The sequence below is a fragment of the Aedes albopictus genome, chromosome 3 (genome assembly GCF_035046485.1).
Source record: "Aedes albopictus strain Foshan chromosome 3, AalbF5, whole genome shotgun sequence".
Taxonomy (NCBI): Eukaryota; Metazoa; Arthropoda; class Insecta; order Diptera; family Culicidae; genus Aedes; species Aedes albopictus.
In genome coordinates this window covers 316,869,307-316,887,249 of record NC_085138.1, presented here as the reverse complement: position 1 = coordinate 316,887,249, position 17,943 = coordinate 316,869,307, and the positions used below count along the sequence as shown (strand labels likewise).

The following is a 17,943-nucleotide window of genomic DNA, read 5'->3' as shown; positions in this document are numbered from 1 at the left end:
TTTTTTGTGCTATTTTTTTTTTATAACGAACCATTTACATGTTGTTCAATGTGTAAATGTGATTTGATGTAAATATTTGTTATTTAACAAGGCATTCTATTGATTTATCCAGCCCATGTCACAAAAAAAGGTTTTATTATGTGAAATGATATCATGCTTATTGGTTTTGCTAGTTTTCCTCTTTTTCCTTCAGGAGCTGTTTCTTGGGATGCCGAAATGTGGAATTCATTCAAAACCGGGCGGGTTCTAGTTTTATAATGGTTTACTATTAACTTTTTTACGGTTGTTTTGAGCAATCAGTAGAGCCGTCCGAGACGTTTTGGTAGTGCTTCCTGTTTCAATGTCGTTTTCTGCATTCTTTTCTGCAGTTGACACAAAATAAAAAATACGCTGACTTTGTGGATAGATAGACGATGGTTTTGTCTAAAAAATGTTTACTCTATGGACGCTTCTATTGTTTTTAATCAGCTGCTAAAAGCATTCCCGTTATTTAGTGGCCACCCGTTAATTTCTTCAAGATATTTATGTGAACCTTTTTTTTTTGCAATTTCTCCTCGGATTTCTACAAAAGTTAACCTCAATATATTTTTAACAGGTTCTCGCGAAATTTCTCTCGAGGCTTCTCCCGGTACTTGTCCTAAAATTTTTGCTCCCGCGATGTTTTTCTGAGTTTTTCAGGATTTATTCTGAACTTTCTCTCAAAAAATGTTCTTCTCGTGATTAATTACAGAGGTTCTAGCTTTCCCAAGCAGTTTCTAGGCTTTCTTGCAGTAATCGTTCTGATATTGTTATAGCCATTTTCCCGACATTGTTCCTTTAGCGATTTTTCAAATAGTTGCCCCTGGAATGCTTGTAGGGATTTTCCAGAAGTATTTATCGGAATTTCTCCTGGGGTAGCCTACGAAATTCCGTGTATTCCGGGAATATCTTATCAGAACAAATTCGGGTTAAATCTTGCGAGAAACTCCTGGAAGACCTATTATAAAAGCTGGGACACTCGGGAAAAACAAATCTCGGAGTAATTCCGGGACGAATTCTAGATGGAAATTTCTCTGGAAGAAATCTACTGAAATCTCACAAAAATTCCTGGAAAAACCATTGAAAATCCATACTTGAAAACCACTACGAGAGAATTCTGAAGGAAATTGGATAAATTTTGGAAGGATTTTATATAGGAAAGCCTCTGGAGGAAATTCCGGAAGGAACATCGAAAACATCTCGGAAAGAACTGCGGGAATTTTGGGAGATACTCGCGAATAAATCCAGATTAATAAATTCTGGCAAACTTCCGAAAAAATACCCTTGACAAATTTATAAGACTTCGACAGAAATGATTAGTATCCATCTGAATTGCCACGATATTTTGTACCGTCTGTTTTTATTCAAAATCGGAACTCCCGTTCGCAAGTTATGCGCGGTCGCATACGTGGGACCGCATTTTTTTTATATATAGATATTAGACTTATTTTGAGTTTACTACAGATTTCGAGAGACGCATTTTCGATATAATCTTTGTAGTTTTAGCGAGTTTTACCTAGATCTTTTGCCGACATTATAAATACAACATTTTCAGCATTAATTTCTTCAAATAATTCTGGAAAGAAGTGAAAAAGTCAATCATAATTCGTAATTTCGAAATTCTAGGAATATTGAAGAAGTCTCTATAGATATTTCCAAGAGTATCGCTTAAGAAATTTCAAAAGTAATTTAAAAACAAAATATTAAGAAAATTTTAAAAGAATTTCCTTAAGGATCTCTGAAAAAAAAATTGAAATGTTTTAAGAATCCACAGATGGACTTTCTAAAAAAATCCAGGAAGAATACCTTAAGAAACACGTGAAAACCCTTGGACGAATGCCGAACAAAACCTCTTGAGAAATTTTTGGAAAAAAAATCCCGGAGAAATCCTCCAATAAAAATCCTAAACAATATTTTAAATGAATTCCTGGAAGAATCTATAGAAAAGTATTAGAGGTACGTTTGGAGGAAATCCTGGATAGAATCTCTGTGTGATTTTCTGCAGGAATCTCTGCAAGAATGTCTTCCAGCCTTTCGGTAAGATGCCTTAGAAGAATCTCTTATAAGAATAAAATTATGAAGGAATCCTGGAAGGATTTTCTATTACTTTCTTTAGAAATCCTTGGAACAATTTCTGAAAGAGAGATGTCTTGAAGGAATACCTGAAGAAATCGTGGGAATTTCCCTTATAATAATTTGTAGAATTTCTAAAGCAATCCTTGGAGAATTTTTTTAGAAAGCTCCTGAAAATTTTTTAAAAGAGTTTTGAAGTTATGATTCTTAATGTATCCATGAATCATTTTATAAAAAAAAACCATGGAATATTTTTGAGAAAGTTCATGGAAGGTTTTCTAGATGAATGCTTTGCAAAATGTGTGGAGGAATCTCTATGACAAACAAATCTAAAATTTGCAGATGAATTTCTGGAACAATCTATGCAAGATTTTTTGAAAGGAATTCTTGAAGTAATCCATTCAACATTTTTGGGAAGCTATCCGTGCCAGACTTTCTTAAGGATTTCATGGAGTAATTTCGGGAGAACATTCTATAATCTAAAAGGAATTCCTAAAAGATTTCGCGAAAGAATTTCTTTAGGAATTCCTGGATTTTTTAAAGTAAGTTAATTTACGAGAAGTTTCCAAACAAGTCCCCTCAAAAATTTCTTTTAAAATCCCTGGAGGATTTTTTCAGGAACTTATCGAAATACAGTGGAAGTTTTTTCAAAGTAATCCTTAGAGAAATTAGTAAAGAAATATATGTGGAGGAAAATCTGGAGATATTTCGGAAGAAATTATTAGTCAAATTTATACTAAAAGCCATGAGAGATTTTCTGAAAGAATCCTTCGGAAATTTTAAGGAAGAAAGCCTAGACGAGTTTCTACAGGAATCCCTGCAGAAAATTCCTGAATGGATACCACATTTCTTTTTCTAGAAAAGTCCATAGAGGATTTTTTAAAGAATTCCTAGAAAGATTTTCTGACAGAAATTCAGATTTTCAAAAAAAAAAAACCCTGGAGCAATTTCTAAAGCAAATCCCTGGAGAATGATCTTGTACCGACTTTCCGAACCCTCTAAGCAGAATACCCACTTCGAATGAGTGTAATCAGTTTCGTACCTTTTAATTCCGCCCTATGTTGCTTATCCTTTGACAGATACGCGTATTTCGACTACCACTTGTAATCTTTCTCAGTGTCAGTTATCAGTGGATCACTGACACTGAGGAAGATTTCAAGTGGTAGTCGAAATACGCGTATCTGTCAAAGGATAAGCAACATAGGGCGGAATCAAAAGGTACGAAACTGATTACACTCCCTGGAGAATGTTTGGAATAAATCGTTGGTAGATCGTTTGAGGGAATGCTTGAAGATTTTTTTCGGAAATAAATCTAGAAAAAAGTCCTGAAAAATTGGATAAGTCTCGGAAGGATTTTCTAAAGAAATCCAGGGAGCATTCCTGTAGAAACTCATACACAACTCTTTGTGAAACTTCTGAAGCAATCCCTAGCGAAATTTTGACTAAACATGGAAGTTGCTGTGGGAATCTCTGGTGAAAATCTTGGAAGAACTTCCAAAGTAAACTTAGTACAAACTTTTGAGAGAAGTTTTGAAAAATTGTCTGAGAAAAACTCTGCAATAGATTCGGAAGGCATCGCTAAAAGTTTCATTAAAGAAATTTCTGGAGAAATTCCTTAATGAATGTCTAAATAAATTTCTGAAGGAATTTCGGAAAAATATTTCGAAAGAATCCCTGGAGGAATTTCTGCTCAAATTCATGTATATTTTTTGGGAAAAAAATGGAGGAATTTCAGAAGTAAATCATGCAAGATGCTTTGATGGAGTTCTTTGTGGAATTTGTAGAAAAGGAGGAATTTCTAAACAAATCCCTGACAAAAAAATCCGAATGAATCTATGGAAGATTTTTAGAAAGAATCTGTGAGGAAATTTTTGGCCGAATACTCCGACAAGTTTCCGAATTTTTTTGGAAAGATTTTTTGAAGAAATTATTGGTAAATTTTCTAAAGGAAGCTCCAATAGATCATCCAAACGAATGCCTAGAGAAATTCGTGAAAAAATATCCAGAGGAATTTCTGAATCTGGGCGAAAAACAATCTCTGAAATGATTTGTGAAAAATCATGGACGAATTGGTGAAGCAATTTATGCCAGATTTCGTAAAAGTATTCTTTGTGACACTTCTGGAAGAACACATGGAAGATTTTCTGAAATTATCTGTAACACGATGATTTGATTTGGAAGGTTTTCTTCGAAAACCATCATAATAAAGTTGAAAATTCTGGGTTCACTTACTTTTATTTACCACCCCAGAATTGCAACAAAAGGTGACCGGCGTACAGAAATATCGTTCGGCAAATACAGCACAACCAGTTATCACGCTCTATACAAAATTTTCGAAATTTGTATAGAGCGTAGACTTTGGCCAGACAGCATTTCGCTCCTTCCCTAAGAGTCTATGTAGTTTTTTTTTAGATAGACTTCACCGTTTTCGGCATTCGTCTCTTATATGTAGTTTATGGGTAGGCCCACGGCATACAATTTCACAAGGCAGGCTACCTATGTAAACATCAATTTTGGACGTAAACATGTGACGTCGTTTTTATTGCCCCTTAACATTGATCAATTGATGTGGAGTACTAACTAGATTTTTAGCCCTAGGCTAGTTCATCTCGAGACCCACGCTGTTCTTCCCTTCCGAAGGAAGAACTCACATTTTGCGAGTTTGTTGGGAGCGGGATTCGATCCCAGGTCCTCGGCGTGATAGTCACGCTGAATTACGTCATCAAAAAACAGTAGCTCTATGAGAAATTAGATCGCTAATGGCGCTGTAGCTAATAAATTAATTCATTATAGTTCATACCTCAGATGTATTCATTCATTATTTTTAAATACATATGTTGTTTAGGATGTTTTGTTTTGGCTATAAATATTGGTTTGACACTTGTACGACCGGCTCTGACGCTCTAAGGGCGTGGCAAACTAGATGTTGGTTCACGAACACTCGCTACATTGATATTCTGTGGCTAGTGTTATTCTACTCAACAAAAACTGATAGATTTGTGGAATGTATCACCTTCTAAATGTTGTACACCTTGGACAGGCCCTTAGTCATTGTCAACCAATATCGGGTAAATTACATATGACCGCTCCAGCCCCAAACCCCAGCGAGTCATCTGGCTACGCCTCTGCTCTGTGCAACAGCAACAGCAGAAGTAACCTTCCGCCGCCGGTCGATTCGCCATCCGCTACGTCGAAGCGCGCGTACCAGTTATTACGGTGACTCCTGGAAATACAACTCTAGGTACTTCTTTAACTCCAAACGTGACCAAAGGGAAACTTGCTTTTTTGGGACACCCGCCACCTTTGTCCATTTGTGCAGCTCAGCTCAGTGTAGTGTGCATCGATACTGCTCTGTGCGGGGGTATTTTTTGGGAGACTTCGATCGGGTTGCATCGCCACAACTCAGTGTTCAGACCGTGAGCGAAAACCCATATCATAAATAAATGGCAAGAGCAGCAAGGCAGCGGCGGCGGCAGGGATAGGAGGAGGACGATATTCACGGCCACGGAGAGTGCGAGTCCCCCAAAGTCCGAGCCCCGACCCGACCCGAGTCGGATTGGAGCAGCAGCAGCAGCAGAGCCCACAGCCACACAACAGTTTCGAATTTAGTTCGCGATTGGATCGGCTGCGGTGTGGATCGACGACGAGTTACGCGAGTAGTGTGACGATTTTCCCGTTTTGCGTAGAAGGAGAAAATTTTTGCAAGTGAAGTTTTGTCGTTCGTTATTGCGTTCAGAAAAATATTGTGTCGTGTCCCACCTCACCCCCCAGTCTCGCCAGGTTCAGGTGAGGGAATAGTGCGCGTTTTGTAAGAAGATTTTGTGTGCATTGTGAAGGGTTATTGTTTTTCAAAAAAGTGATCGAAAGCAGTAGATTTTGTGCACCAGTGATTTGTTCGTCCAAGAAAATTGGAAAGGTTGGGGATTACCGAGTTCTGAAGGTCGCGCTATATTGGAAGCGGTGCAGTGTGGAGTGTAAGTGTTTGCGATTAGACGCAAAAAAGTTGTGAAATAAGCAAAAAAAAATCAAGAAAAAAGTAAAATTGCAAGAAGAAGCCACAAATATCAAGTGTTTGATAAGTAATACGTAGAATCAGAATTTGACCGGAGAGGATTATTGTTTGTCTCGGCGAATCTGCCGGCCGGAGGGAGCGCGTCTAGCGAGCTTACGGAGAGCGCCCCAGTCAGTGTGAGTCGTCGAATACGTGAGCATAGCTCGCCCCTACCCACAGAAGTATAGTGTATAGAAAAGATACAAAACAGGAAAATAAGTGTGAGAGCGGCCAAAGTCGTCGTCGTCGTCGGAAATACAAACAGGTGAGTGCTGTTGTGTTGTGGAAAAATGATTCCTTTTAGGCCGGGAAAATCAGGGAATGTTGAGATTATTTTTCCCAGTTGGAAAATAGGCCTGAAGTTTACCTATGCATTTCAAACATAAGGACAAAGGTTTTGACATCCCGCTTCAACAGTGTATCAAAACTTCAAACGCACAAATCTCAAGAAGCAAGCTTTACACAACAAATCATTTTATTATGCTGTTCTTACTCGCTTGTAATAAGCTTTAAATAAAAAGATCAGGTACGCTGGTTTTGTTTACGAAGAGATTTGTGCCCTCGAAATCGTGAGTAGGTGTCAAAGTCGGACCATTTGGCAGCCATGTTGGGATTCTAACAAGTCTGTCTCACCCTATTACATTTATCTCTCATTCGATATTCAAAGTTTTATTGACTTCCTCGATAAAACGTACTCTCGTTTGTAAATTTCATATGTATATGTGGCTGCTATTGCACAGGTTTTATAAGACATATTTAACTTAATTGGCACATTAATTACTTAGAAGTCTAATTGCTTTTCAGAGATACCTTAATATTTAGTTAATCGGCATGTTAGTAAATAGTGGCAGTCAATAGTTATTTTTGCACTACTCCATCGTGATAGGCTAATTTACACCACATGATAGTGTACCATAGAAGCCTACTTTTCCTTATTTCATTACGCGACAGAAAAGTGTTGCGTAATGTAGCGCATTACGCAACACCTTTCGGTTGTATAATGATGTCTGTCTAGTAAGAAACCTTTATAAAAATACGCTAGGCTTAAGCGAGATCCTCCCTGTAAATTGTACGAGGTTATGGTCCCTTATGATAATAGCAGCGGTAGTCCTCTTGTCTATAGCTTCCCAAACTTCGTTTCACAATTCTCAAACCTGGTAGGTGTTTATACATACGAAAAGCTAGTTATAAACAGATTGGGGGTTCAGCCCCCGGTCTCGTTCTCGCATAATTGTTGAATTTCAAACCACTTAGGTTTGCCTACCTACACATTCAAGCAAGCCTCGTTAGATAAATGTACAACTCGTGCTGAAAAACACATCATTTTGCAACTTGCGGACACGGTATCTCAATATCTAGTACCTATTTGGAATAACAGTGGTTTCAACAAAGTGTTTTAACTCAAAGCAATCACATTAAATTGAATTCCTTAAGGTTATCTGGATTATTATTTATTGAACTGTCATTTTATCCATAGAAATAAGGACTACTTTGCTTATTGGGCTATCATAACAAATATATTGTAGTGCTTCTATAGCCACCACTTTTAACCATTTCGCTCCCACGTCTTTGAATGAGTATTTCAATGCCAAAAATGCGTTAAGCATGAGCATGAGCATTAAGAATTGGTTTCCACCGTTTCTGTTTTTATGCCAAAAAATGCGTTGCCAAAAAAAAAATGCTTGAAAAAATGTTTGCAAATTGGCAACATTTTTCGAAAACAACGAACAAAACCGTTGTAAATCAATAGTATTTTGATTCTTATCAATAGTTCCACTATTGAAACAAGCAATTAGCAGTTAGATTTACCTAATGAGTTACAATCATATTCTAAAAACGATTGTATCATATTCATTAATTCGGTTTGTTTCTCGATTTCTTCGAAAATCGATGGTGGACTAGAGCAACCATGGGAAGTATATGGTTAAGGTGTGAGTATTCATGCTGTAGGCATGAATTCGGATCTAGAGGCAAGTTTTCCTCCATTTGGGAAATTTGTGCTATCGTAATGAATACAAGCCTATTCACCACTTACCTGAGGGGTTACGCACGGGTTCAATTCCTGGTCGGTTCACGAACTTTTCGTTAAGGAAATTTCCTTGACCATATACACATGCAAAATAATCATTGGCAGAGGAAGCTCTCAATTAATAACTTGAGAAGTGTTAATAGAAAACTACTAAGCTGAGGCATTGTTGCAGTGGAGACGTTACGCCAAGAATCAGAAGAAGAACAAAAATATTGGAACGTGTCATACTAAGAAAAATGAGCGCCGTAAATTGGACTCACTATATAACTCAACTAATCGTAATTTTAAGCTCAAAATAAACATGAGGCTCTTTTTAGGGTACGAGTGCCATAAACAATCTCATGCTCCCAAATTCATCCTATTCGAAAACAAGCGATTACGACACCGATTGATTTCGTTCTTTTTGTTTTCATGCGTGCTCACTTTAACAAAAAATGCAAAAATAAGAAACAAAACAAACAGCGCTCCAATCCTTTGTTTTTCGTTGGATGAAAATGGGAGCCAAAAGTTTAATTAGAGAACCAATACCCTAAGTGATTCTAGAGCAATCAACTATTGATTTTTATATAACGAAAAAAAGTTCATGTATGCAAGCCTTCATTACCCTAAACACAGAGTCGAAGTTAACCCTCCTAGGATGCTAGGTTTTTCACACCACGATGGCGTAATATATGTTCAGCGTGTCTGTCTGGGTCATATTGACCCCAGCATCTTACAAGGATTAAATTTCGATTTTTTTGCTCTCCACTGACCCCATACCAAAAAGCTTGCGCAACTAGCAAAGAACGAGAACATGTAGATTAGGTACTTAACAAAGAAAAAACAAAATGTCAAATCCCAGTGGAGTTTACGTAAGTAACACAGCTAGTAATTCTAAAATTGAACCATTCAATCATATTTTGATAATGATTGTGAATGAGACAAGTTACTAAAACAAATAAAAAAAAAATGTTGTTAAAAAATGTTGACTCGCTTGAAGAATATATTCTGCTTCACATTCTTCCGTGTGTGGTGCTTAAGCTTGCTTTTGAAGATGTTCGAATCTGCAGAAGGAAGGAATGCATGCTTATCATTTATTACAAAACAATTGAACTATAGTTCCTTACCGATTTTGGCAACACCCGTTTTTGTCTACTCCCGATATTGGCAACATTTTCTTATCGATTTTGACAACAAAACTTTTTGACAAAAAAATTACCGGTCAGTCGCCTTAATTACATATTTAGACTAACTTTTTTTTGAAAATTAAAATTCATTAAATTTTCCAAAAACGTCAATTTTACAAATCTTGACGTTATTTATTAACCTCACCTAAGGGGAGCGTTTTATTACTTATGAAAGGTCCATAATAATAATATAAACCAAAATAATGCATAAAAGTTGAAAATAAATCATATTTTTTTACCGATTTTTGGCAGCATAAAATCCACCTCGTGTTGCCAAAATCGGTAAGAGACTGTATCCCCGTTTTTCCCACATTTTATGAATCAGGTGTTTTGCTGAATGTTTTTAGGTAAAGTCGTAATTTCACAGCAATTTTCCTTCATAAACATGTTATAGTAGTGGAGCGGATCTGGTGTGATGGTTAAACCACGTGACTATAACGCCGATGACCTGGGATCGAATCCCACTCCTGACAAACTCGCAAAATGTGAGTTCTCTCTTCGGAAGGGAAGTAAAGCGTGGGTCCCGAGATGAACTAGCCAAGGGCTTAAAATCTCGTTAATACAGATAAAAAAATAAAAAAAAAAACATGTTACAATAGGTTAAAGCATAATTTTCCCCCATGATAAATGAGTATCATGGTCAATCTACCTCATCAACCTCACTGAATGTAAACAGTTAATCCTTCTATTGATTTTGCACACAAAAAATAATGATAAAAGTACAGGGGATGGCCAAAATGTTTGGGATAGGCAACTTTTTTTCTCTCACAAAAAAGTTCAACATGCTGTAACTTTTCATAAAGTGCATCAAAAATTCTCAAATTTTGACTGTTTGTCAACCTATTATATGTGCATCATTGATACAAATTTGAGCTCGATTGGTTAATCTTTCGCGAAGCTAGAACCGTTCTCCCTGGATTAGAACCGTTCTCATAAAACACTATTTTTTAGACAACTAAGGCTGACACAAATTTTATTTTGACTTTTTGTCTCCCCCCCCCTTCAAAATTTTTTGGCTGGATTGTGCATTTTGAGGAGGCAAATAAAAAAATATTTATCAAAATTTCGGGTCTTGCTCAAAACTCTTTAACAAATTCGATGAGTTTTAAATATTTTTCAAAGTAAATGCTTTATTATTTTTATCCCCCCCCCCCTCGACTAGTCAAAGAGTGGTGGGAAAAAAAGTGAAATAAATATTTGTAACGGCCTAATTTTTGAGCTGTCATATCTCGGAGACCAGTGAACCGAATTGAATGAAATTTTGAGCGATTATAAACAATATATAAATGCTTGAAAATTCTTTGAAACATAGGTACTTTTCAAACTTTGAAAACAAAAATATGACGGATTAACACTTTTAGGATTTTTCTCGAAAAAATGTAAATTTTTCATATCTATGTCATTACATTTTATTTTTGGTATGCCAAGATTTTCTACTTCTGTTCTTAGAATATCTATAATAAGATATATTAGAGCCCATCTAGATTAAAGGAAGAACACTTTTGGTATTGTATGGGTTCGCTTAATGCGTTTTCGCCATTGGCGTTTTTCAATTGACATCGATTTGGTTTGTTGTTGAAGTTTCCTTTTTGTGCTGTGATTGTGAAGAGTGTAATCCTGTCTAGTTTGGGTGGTGGCTACGGCTAGGAAACCTCGGATCAACTTTCAGCGTAAAAAGCGTGCGTAGCCTAAGTGGCTCTACTTCAAAAAGTTCATTTTCGTAAGGTAACTTCTGTATAGGTTACCTTGTGAACCCACTTTTGCTACTTTCATTATAAATGGTGTGTCGTGCCTCGAGCATGCTATATCTTAGAATAACGTTAACAGTATGTTTCAACCTTTCCTTGTGGATTCCTTCAAGCATCTTGTATTCAGCATCTTTTTGCTGATAGTTAGCAGTATTGCTACGATGATTATATCTTGAGATGCTTCAGTCTGAAGGATTACTAAGTTTGTACAGTTTGAGAATAACTTAACATAGAATTGCACCTAAACCAACTCTGCATGAGCAGAATTTGTCCTGAGTTGACTGATTGGCATGTGGCAGATGAGGTGTCTCCATTTGACCTTCTTTGCACTTTTGAGTGTTCCTTCGCAAAATTTGTGTATTCAGGCGTCCCTGCTCAACAAACTAGGAAACCTATACTAATTGGTTGCGGCCTCATTTTATGGATAACTCGCTTCCATTGCTACTCCAAGAGAGTTTCATTGTGGTTTTGTATCTACAACGCCCTCCATTGTGGTATACCATAACTATTGCTTTGAAAGAAGCTTGTCCTCTGCGGTCTGTGCGAACCGCAAGAGGTATTCCTGAATGGAACTCTGATCTGTTTAAGCTCAAATATCTCCGGATAAACCATTCTTTTGTATAGTTACGTATCTCTAGCTTCCGCCCGAGAATTATAGCTATATAATCGACTAAGTGAGCCCTAAAAAGATCTGCTTCCTTCAAATTTCCAGGAGCAAATGGGATTTTGTCCTATTTTTTTCCAGAGGTATTTGAGTATTTCAAACATGTTTTGAACTTATAGTTTTCTATGGGGTATTTTCATGGCGTGAAATTACTCCATAGTTTTCTACTGAAACGGTGCGTGCGTTGTATTAAGATGGAATGAGTTTCAGAATTTATCTAGTTACCTCGTTCTTTCTGAAATGCTTGGAACGCATTGTCGATTATCACATCTGTGATGTTCGTCTGGCTGACATGCCTATTCATGTGAACTCACATGCCTCCCAATTTGGGATGACCACAGTGACTCTTTTACACAAAGTTGTATACGTTTTCAAGGAAGTACTCGCTCAAACGTAGTTTTTGCATGGGTGATTTCTTGAATATTGAGGATGCTTTCGATTACGTGCCTTTCAATGTCATATTGAAAGTCGCATGACGTCACAAGCTACCTCCGATGAGCTATAGGCTCTCTTTACGCTTATGCGTTTTACAGTGTCCTTTTCAGGGCACTGATTAAACCCGTTGTGGTATGGGCTATGAGCTCTCGTTGCGCTTATGCGTTTATTCCCTCTTCTAGGGCACCCCTTTCTATTTCATCACCTCTCCCTTTCCTATTTCCCATCCCTTGTCCTATTCTCCCTCAGGTAAATGATGAAATAGGATAATATGTATGGCGATGGCACAAATGCCCCAAATGGAGAATAACGTGCCTCTGGAGCCGGCCTTCTGATACCTGATGGAAGTCAACTCCATGTTCTGCTCTATTTTCGTCGCTATAGTAGATGTGGAACGAAATAGAATAAAGTGTTGACGATGGAATCCATCGCTCGGAATCCGCGCGGATTCGGTAAAAAATGACACGTTTCAAAGTCCGACTTTACGATCGCTGTTTTCAATTCGTTAGCCGATCTGCTGCCTTTGAACGATTCCGGTTGTTCCACCATAGCTTTTCTTGGTAGTTGAAGAGTTTCATTCTCTACAGTTACCTTACCATTACTTGTTCATTGTTGCTACTGGACATACAAAATCTCGTTTCCTCTAATTTTGCATGATAAACGCAACTTTTCCCGTACTAATGGCGTTACAAATATACATCCCGACCCGGAGAATGCAACATTTGAACCAGATTGTTATTAGTATGTGTTGCCCTATGTTTCTCATGAGCTTCACCCTGTATTATTGTTAGGAAGTGCTTTTATAGAGAGTTTGCAATTCTCCGGCGGCGCGGCTACGACCAAAACATCTCGTGTTCCGCGAGAACTCAGCCAACGCTGTGAGTAGAAGAGCTATGCTGCCGTTGAACTTGACGAGAGTCTAGCCGCGGAGAGAAGCCTTCACCAGCAGCAGCAGTAGGTAGAACTTGGAATTTTCAATGTCAATTTTGTTTGTGTCGCTCTCGATTTTGCCCACCCCACGAACCGACGACATAACAACATTCAAACACGCGAGATGATGGGTTGGTTGGGTGCCGGCCGAGCTGGTATCGGTGGAAGTGCGTCGGCGGTGGGTGGTGGGTGCCGGGTAAAATGCCGGGCAACCGGGCAAGTAATAGAACGTGATGCAATTGGAGGAAGGGCACGTTCGATGTGCTACATCTAGGTGGCTACGTACTGGCTAATCTAACAAGTTGACTATGATGCACTGCTTGCTGGAGGAGTGCTTATTCTCGGTTTAATTTTCATTTTCCCATGAAATTAGACCTATGCATGTGTACCAGAGCTTAGAGGAGAATAAAACAAACAAATCAGAAATGACGTAGTTAGAAAATCGTCACTTGTAGTAAGCTCTACGTGTATAGACACATAGATATATGTGCGAGGCAGAAAAGTGTGTGGTGTGGTGTGAATCATTTTGCAGTGGCAATCAGTAGATCAAATCGCCCAGAAACATGTAGATAAAGGCAGGGGTGCAAATTAGGATAGCAGTAAGCATTTACTTATTCCACGATGTTTGAATTAGTTTGTTTTGATTATTTTTTATACAAACGATAATTTCGTAGGGAAGCTAAGCTTGAAAGGGAATTCAAAGTTGACTAATTGTCATCTAGAAGGAGTTTCAGGATTTTTAGTTGCACCACAGAATTGATAGCGGCACCTCAGGTATCAGGTATCAGTAGGTCTGCTTCAGAGGCACGTTCTCCTCCATTTGGAAAATTTGTGCCATCATTTACCTTAGAGAGAAGAGAAGGAAAAAAGGATGGGACAGGGAAAAGGACAGCTAAGGGAATAGGATTGTTACACACGCATAAGCGTGCCACAATGGGTTCACACAGCGTCCTGATCCTGAAAAGGACACTGTAATCTCGACTGTAATAACGAATAAAGCGCGAACCCTCAGCGGATCAAGAAAAACAGATCGTCCTGAAGATTCAGGTTTCTGACGTCAGTTTCACATAAGTGTTTACCGAGTACTCGGAAACGCTGTTTCGCAAAAACTGAACAGTTACATATCAAATGATCTCTCGTGTGTCGGGTGAAGATCACTGCGTCTAGGTTTCAGAACTATTGTGATATACCCTTTTGCTATGAGGTACGCAAGTTATCTCAGTAACATGTCTGTCACTAAGCTACCTTAGTATCGTCTGAACTCAAGACCTCAAGACCATCTATTATTGATGAATAGAGATCCTGAGTTACAGTTAGTTGATTCCGCAATTCTTGCGAGACTAGTTTTATAAAGCCAACCACGTCCTTGGGGGATAAGATCCATATGTCAGCAGGCCCTAAAAAAGGCCTGCTGAGAACTTTGAACTTATGTTGGGCAGAGGATGTGTTCTGATGTTTCTCACTCCTCGTCACAGAAGCGGCAATTTGAGGTTTGGATTGCTCCGATCTTTTGTAGATGGTATCTGCAGGGGCAGTGTCCAGTTATTAGACCGGTGTAGATGTTGAGAGCAACCTTAGGGAAGATCGGGTAACCAACCCCGGTGGGAACTTTGGTCATAGGCTGACAGGGAAGGGGGGGGGGGGGGTTTGCTTCGACAAACCTGAGCGTCTGTTCTCCAGGAGGAGCGGCTCACAACAGCGTCTGATCCCCATGTTAGGGGCGGCTGATCTACGTCCGAGTGCCAGGGAAGGACTCTAAGCTCAACTGTGCACTATAGTCCTCCGGAAAGTAGGGGGTTGGTGTCAGGCCCTACGAGCCAGCCGTAAAAAAAACATTGTAACCGAAAATCAGCAACAGAATAATACGAACCGAGACCAACGGCAACGACCCTAGCGAACAAAAAGGACTTGCGATTGGAAACTCGGTACGTGGAACTGCCGATCTCTCAACTTCATTGGGAGCACCCGCATACTCGCCGATCTACTGAAGGACCGCGGGTTCGGCATCGTAGCGCTGCAGGAGGTGTGTTGGGCAGGATCCATGGTGCGAACGTTTAGAGGTAATCATACCATCTACTAGAGCTGCAACAACACAAGCGAGCTGGGAACAGCTTTCATCGTGATGGGTGATATGCAGAGGCGCGTGATCGGTTGGTGGCCGATCGACGAAAGAATGTGCAGGTTGAGGATCAAGGGCCGATTCTTCAACTTCAGCATAATAAACGTGCACAGCCCACACTCCGGAAGTACTGATGATGACAAGGACGCATTTTACGCGCAGCTCGAACACGAGTACGATCGCTGCCCAAGCCACGACGTCAAGATCATCATAGGTGATTTGAACGCTCAGGTAGGCCAGGAGGAGGAATTCAGACCGACGATTGGTAAGTTCAGCGCCCACCAGCAGACGAACGAAAACGGCCTACGACTCATTGATTTCGCCGCCTCCAAAAATATGGCCATACGTAGCACCTCCCTTATTGTTACACCTGGAGATCACCACAGCAGACAGAATCTCAAATCGACCACGTTCTGATTGACGGACGGCACTTCTCCGACATTATCGACGTCAGGATCTATCGTGGCGCCAACATCGACTCCGACCACTATCTGGTGATGGTCAAACTGCGTCCAAAACTCTCCGCCATCAACAATGTACGGTACCGGCGACCGCCACGGTACAACCTAGAGAGACTGAAGCAACCGGATGTCGCCTCAGCAAACGCGCAGAATCTCGAGGCCGCGTTGCCAGACGAGGGCGAGCTCGATGAGGCCCCTCTAGAGGACTGCTGGAGTACAGTGAAAGCAGCCATCAACGACGCAGCCGAGAGCACCATCGGGTACGTGGAACGGAATCGACGGAACGAATGGTTGGACGAAGAGTGCAGAACGGTTTTGGAGGAGAAGAATGCAGCGAGGGCGGTAATGCTGCAGCAAGGGACTCGACAGAACGTGGAACGTTATAAACAGAAGCGGAAACAGCAGACCCGCCTCTTTCGGGAGAAAAAGCGCCGCCTTGAAGAAGTGGAGTGTGAAGAAATGGAACTGTTGTGCCGTTCCCAAAAACACGGAAGTTCCATCAGAAGCTCAACGCATCCCGCAACGGCTTCGTGCCGCGAGCCGAAATATGCCACGGCAACGGAGGAAACGACGACGTCAGTGCAGCGGAGGACGGAAATGAACCAACTCCCACGATGAGGGAAGTTAAGGATGTGGAGCGGACCTGGTGTGATGGCTAGAACACTTGACTATCACGCCGAGGACCTGGGACCAAATCCACTCCCGACAAACTCGCAAAATGTGAGTTCTTCCTTCGGAAGGGAAGTAAAGCGTGAGCCCCGAGATGAACTAGCCTAAGGCTAAAAATCTCGTTCATACAGATAAAAAAAAATAAGTTAAGGATGCCATTCACCAGCTCAAAACCAACAAAGCAGCTGGTAAGGATGGTATCGCAGCTGAACTCATCAAGATGGGCCCAGAAAAGTTGGCCACCTGTCTGCAGGATCTGGGAAACCGAACAGCTACCAGAGGAGTGGAAGGAAGGGGTAATCTGCCCCATTCACAAGAAAGGCGACCATTTGGAATGTGAGAACTTCACTATTTTGAATGCTGCCTACAAAGTGCTATCCCAGATCATCTTCCGTCGTCTGTCACCTAAAACAAATGAGTTCATGGGAAGTTATCAAGCCGGCTTCATCGACGGCCGGTCGACAACGGACCAGATCTTTACCGTACGGCAAATCCTCCAGAAATGCCACCTGTTCATCGACTTCAAAGCGGCATACGACAGTATCGACCGCGCAGAGCTATGGAGAATCATGTACGAAAACGGCTTTCCTGGGAAGCTGACTAGACTGATTAAAGCAACGATGGACGGTGTGCAAAACTGCGTAAGGGTTTCGGGTGAACTATCTAGTTGATTCGAATCTCGCCGGGGACTGCGACAAGGTGATGGACTCTCACGCCTACTCTTCAACATCGCTCTGGAAGGTGTGATGCGACGAGCCGGGCTCAACAGCCGGGGAACGATTTTCACAAAAGCCGGACAATTTGTGTGCTTTGCGGACGACAGGGACATTAAGCACTCACAGTTTTCGAGCGACGCGTGCTAAGAACGATCTTCGGCGATGTGCAGGAGAACGGTGTGTGGCGGAGAAGAATGAACCACGAGCTCGCTGCACTTTACGGCGAACCCAGCATCCAGAAGGTGGCCAAAGCCGGAAGGATACGGTGGGCAGGGCATGTTGCAAGAATGCCGGACAACAACCCTGCAAAGCTGGTGTTTGCAACTGATCCGGTTGGCACAAGAAGACGTGGAGCGCAGAGAGCACGATGGATGGACCTGGTGGAGCGTGACTTGGCGAGCGTTGGGCGCGACCGAGGATGGAGAGCGGCAGCCACGAACCGTGTATTATGGATGTTGATTCAGTTTTATCTTGAATTTGATGTAATACTAAATAAATGAGATGTCGAGATCCCTTTTGTTGAGACCTAATAGTTGTTGAGTTTTCTTGGGGTTAATCGTTACGAACCTTTTCGATTGGCTCGTATGGGGAAGATTGCTCTTGGGTCGGCCTTCCAGTCGAATTGGCGGTAGCGGTAGTCGGTTGATCTGCAATCTTCCTTAGTTAGATTTCACCAAATCGTTAGTTGAGGGTGGGTTTTGTTGTCCAGACACGTTTTTCTGAGGCGCGCGGTTTGAGGAATGTTGGGCGCGCTCTCTTGAATCCAGATGGTGCTTCATCCTTTTTTGTTTGTGGCGGATTTGTCTATGTCGTTTCTCGAGCGTTTTGAGGAAGTGGGCTCGCTCTCCTTATTCATGATTATGG

At 40.6% G+C, this 17,943-nt stretch overlaps 2 protein-coding genes across 6 annotated transcripts in view; both read left to right on the top strand.

Annotated features, from left to right (window-relative positions):
* LOC134284167 (uncharacterized) overlaps positions 1-17,943 on the top strand; it is a 309,616-nt gene that overhangs the window by 261,298 nt on the left and 30,375 nt on the right. The gene's annotated exons all lie outside the window — the stretch shown is intronic.
* Positions 5,231-17,943, top strand: part of LOC109425656 (protein argonaute-2) — a 129,176-nt gene continuing 116,463 nt past the window's right edge. For 3 of the 5 annotated variants that reach the window (XM_029865562.2, XM_029865560.2, XM_029865559.2), the window contains exon 1: positions 5,232-6,407. The gene's annotated coding sequence lies outside the window, so the exon portion shown is untranslated. Of the gene's footprint in view, positions 6,408-17,943 lie in introns of all 5 variants that reach the window. The other 2 variants (XM_029865561.2, XM_029865563.2) reach the window with 2 other exon arrangements.